We start from the raw sequence: 4,539 nt of genomic DNA, 5'->3' as shown, positions 1-4,539 counted from the left end.
TGGAAGGAGCATCTCCATTCCTGCCATTGGAGCAAACAACTTTGAGCTGAAACCTCAGTTAGTTTCTCTGATGCAGCAGAACTGCAAGTTTCATGGACTTCCATCTGAAGATCCTTTTCAGTTCTTAACTGAATTCTTGCAGATATGTGATACTGTTAAGACTAATGGAGTAGATCCTGAAGTCTACAGGCTCATGCTTTTCCCTTTTGCTGTAAGAGACAGAGCTAGATTATGGTTGGATTCTCAACCCAAAGACAGCCTGAACTCTTGGGATAAGCTGGTCACGGCTTTCTTAGCCAAGTACTTTCCTCCTCAAAAGCTGAGCAAGCTTAGAACTGATGTTCAAACCTTCAGACAGAAAGAAGGTGAATCCCTCTATGAAGCTTGGGAAAGATACAAACAGTTGACCAAAAAGTGTCCTTCTGACATGCTTTCAGAATGGACCATCCTGGATATATTCTATGATGGTTTATCTGAGCTATCAAAGATGTCACTGGACACTTCTGCAGGTGGATCCATTCACCTAAAGAAAACGCCTGCAGAAGCTCAAGAACTCATTGACATGGTTGCTAATAACCAGTTCATGTACACTTCTGAAAGGAATCCTGTGAGTAATGGGACACCTATGAAGAAGGGAGTTCTTGAGGTTGATACTCTGAATGCCATATTGGCTCAGAACAAAATATTGACTCAGCAAGTCAATATGATCTCTCAGAGTCTGCATGGAATGCAAGCTGCATCCAACAGTACTCAAGAGGCATCTTCTGAAGAAGAAGCCTATGATCCTGAGAACCCTGCAATAGAAGAGGTAAATTATTTAGGTGAACCTTATGGAAACACCTATAACTCAACATGGAGAAATCATCCAAATTTCTCATGGAAGGATCAAAAGCCCCAACAAGGCTTTAATAATGGTGGAAGAAACAGGTTTAGCAACAGCAAGCCTTTTCCATCATCAACTCAGCAACAGACAGAGAACTCTGAACAAAATGCTTCTAATTTAGCAAATATAGTCTCTGATCTATCTAAGGCCACTATAAGTTTCATGAATGAAACAAGGTCTTCCATTAGAAATCTGGAAGCACAAGTGGGCCAGCTGAGTAAAAGGATCACTGAAATCCCTCCTAGTACTCTCCCAAGCAATACAGAAGAGAATCCAAAAGGAGAGTGCAAGGCCATTGACATAAGCGCCATGGCCGAACCTGTGAGGAGAGGAGAGGACATGAATCCCAAGGAAGAACACCTCCTGGGACGTCCAGTGATCAATAAGGAGCTTCCCTCTGAGGAACCAAAGGACTCTGAGGCTCATCTAGAGACCATAGAGATTCCATTGAACCTCCTTATGCCCTTCATGAGCTCTGATGAGTATTCCTCTTCTGAAGAGAATGAGGATGTTACTGAAGAGCAAACTGCCAAGTTTCTTGGTGCAATCATGAAGCTGAATGCCAAATTATTTGGCATTAATACTTGGGAAGTTGAACCTCCCTTGTTCATCAATGAACTGAGTGATCTGGATCAAGTGACATTACCTCAGAAGAGACAGGATGCTGGAAAGTTCATAATACCATGTACCATAGGCACTATGATCTTTAAAGCTCTTTGTGACCTTGGTTCAGGAATAAACCTCATGCCCCTCTCTGTAATAGAGAAACTGGGAATCTATGGGGTGCAAGCTGCTAAAATCTCACTAGAGATGGCAGACAGCTCAAGAAAATAGGCTTATGGACAAGTAGAAGATGTATTAGTAAAGGTTGAGGGCCTTTACATACCTACTGATTTCATAGTCCTGGATACTGGAAAGGAAAAGGATGAATCCATCATCCTAGGAAGACCTTTCCTAGCCACAGCAAGAGCTGTGATTGATGTTGACAGAGGTGAAATAGTCCTTCAATGGAATGAGGACTCCCTTGTGTTTAAAACTCAAGGATCTCCCTCTACAACTATGGAGAGGAAGCAGAAAAAGCTTCTCTCCAAGCAGAGTCAATCAGAGCCCCCACAGTCAAACTCTAAGTTTGGTGTTGGGAGGCCACAACCAAACTCTAAGTTTGGTGTTGAACTCCCATATCCAAACTCTAAGTTTGGTGTTGGAGAGTTTAAACAAAGCTCTGCACATCTGTGAGGCTCCATGAGAGCCCACTGTCAAGCTATTGACATTAAAGAAGCGCTTGTTGGGAGGCAACCCAATGTTTATCTAATTCTTATTTTTATTGTTTTTCATGTTTTCTTAGGCTCATGATCATGTGGAGTCACAAAATAAATAGAAAAATTGAAAATGGAATCAAAAACAGCAGAAGAAAAATCACACCCTGGAGGAGCATCTGTCTGGCATTCAGCGCCAGAACAAAGCATGGTTCTGGCGCTGAACGCCCAAAATGGGCAGCTTCTGGGCGCTGAACGCCAGAACAGGCATGGTTCTGGCGTTCAACGCCAGAAATGGCACACAAATGGGCGTTGAACGCCCAAAATGGCCACCAACCTGGCGCTGAACGCCCAGAGTTGGGTACAAAGGCATTTTTATATGCCTAATGGGTGCAGGGATGTAACTCCTTGAACACCTCAGGATCTGTGGACCCCACAGGATCCACTCAGGATCTGTGGACCCCATAGGATCCCCACCTACCTCCACTCACTTCTTCTCACCACTCTCTTTCACACAACCCCATAAACACTCTTCCCTAAAAACCCCTCACCAATCACCTCAATCTCTCTTCCCCACTAAACCTTCACCACTCACATCCACCCACTCTTCCCAATAAACCTACCTCATAAACTCCACCTACCTTCAAAATTCAAAACTAATTTCCCACCCAAACCCACCCATATGGCCGAACCTTAACCTCCCCTCCATTCCCTATATAAAGACCTCCATTCTTCACCAAATTCACACAACACAACCCCTCTATACCCTTCTTGGCCGAACCACATCACCCTCTCCCTCTCCTCCATTTCTTCTTCTTCTTCATCTATTCTTTTGTTTATTGCTCGAGGGCGAGCAATATTCTAAGTTTGGTGTGGTAAAAGCATAGCTTTTTTTTGTTTTTCCATTACCATTGATGGCATCAAAGACCGGAGAATCCTCTAGAAGAGGGAAAGGGAAGACAAAAGCTTCCACATCCGAGTCATGGGAGATGGAAAGGTTCATCTCCAAAGCCCATCAAGACCACTTCTATGATGTTGTGGCCAAGAAGAAGGTGATCCCTGAGGTCCCTTTTAAACTCAAAAGAAATGAGTATCCGGAGATCCGACATGAAATTCAAAGAAGAGGTTGGGAAGTTCTAACAAATCCCATCCAACAAGTCGGCATCCTAATGGTTCAAGAGTTCTATGCCAATGCACGGATCACCAAGAACCATGATCAAAGTAAGAACCCGGATCCAAAGAACTATGTTACAATGGTTCGGGGGAAATACTTAGATTTTAGTCCGGAGAATGTGAGGTTGGCGTTCAACTTGCCATACATGGAAGAAAACGCACGCCCCTACACAAGGAGAGTCAACTTTGATCAAAGGTTGGACCAAGTCCTTATGGACATATGTGTAGAAGGAGCTCAATGGAAGATTGACTCCAAAGGCAAGCCAGTTCAACTAAGAAGATTGGACCTCAAGCCTATAGCTAGAGGATGGTTGGAGTTTATTCAATGCTCAATCATTCCCACTAGCAACCGGTCTAAAGTTACTATAGACCGGGCCATCATGATCCATAGCATCATGATTGGAGAAGAGGTGGAAGTTCATGAGATTATACCTCAAAAACTTTACAAGGTGGTTGACAAGTCCTCCACTATGGCAAGGTTAGCCTTTCCTCACCTCATTTGCCACCTATGCAATTCGACTGGGATTGACATAGAGGGAGATATCCTCATCAAAGAGGACAAGCCCATCACTAAGAAAAAGATGGAGCAAGCAAGAGAGCCCAGTCATGGAGCTCAAGAGGCGTATGAAGCTCATCACCATGAGATCCCGGAGATGCCTCAAATGCACTTTCCTCCACAAAACTATTGGGAGCAAATCAACACCTCCCTAGAAGAAATGAGTTCCAATATGGGACAACTAAGGGTGGAACATCAAGAGCACTCCATCATGCTTCATGAAATAAGAGAAGATCAAAAAGCAATGAGGGAGGAGCAACAAAGACAAGGAAGAGACATAGAAGAGCTCAAGGACATCATTGGTTCCTCAAGAAGGAAACGCCACCATCACTAAGGTGGATTCATTCCTTGTCCTTCTTTCTTCTGTTTTCTGTTTTCCATGTTATGTGCTTATCTATGTTTGTGTCTTCATTACATGATCATTAGTAGTTAGTAACTTTGTCTTAAAGATATGAATGTCCTATGAATCCATCACCTCTCTTAAATGAAAAATGTTTTAATTCAAAAGAACAAGAAGTACATGAGTTTCGAATTTATCCTTGAACTTAGTTTAATTATATTGATGTGGTGACAATTGATGGGATATTTTGGTGAGAAACGAATTTCTCACTAAACATCACAATCCAACCGGCAAGTGTACCGGGTCGTATCAAGTAATAAAAACTCACGGG

General features: G+C 43.0%; 1 non-coding gene across 1 annotated transcript; it reads right to left on the bottom strand.

The window, feature by feature from the left end:
• Positions 1-325: 325 nt before the first annotated feature.
• Positions 326-433, bottom strand: LOC112768745 (small nucleolar RNA R71). The gene has a single exon (XR_003186139.1). It is a non-coding gene; the product is annotated as a small nucleolar RNA R71 (small nucleolar RNA).
• Between the last annotated feature and the right edge of the window lie 4,106 nt (positions 434-4,539).

Source organism: Arachis hypogaea, chromosome 17, assembly GCF_003086295.3.
Source record: "Arachis hypogaea cultivar Tifrunner chromosome 17, arahy.Tifrunner.gnm2.J5K5, whole genome shotgun sequence".
NCBI classification, from domain to species: domain Eukaryota; kingdom Viridiplantae; phylum Streptophyta; class Magnoliopsida; order Fabales; family Fabaceae; genus Arachis; species Arachis hypogaea.
The sequence above is the reverse complement of the archived record's forward strand: the minus strand, read 5'-3'. Positions and strand labels throughout refer to the sequence as shown.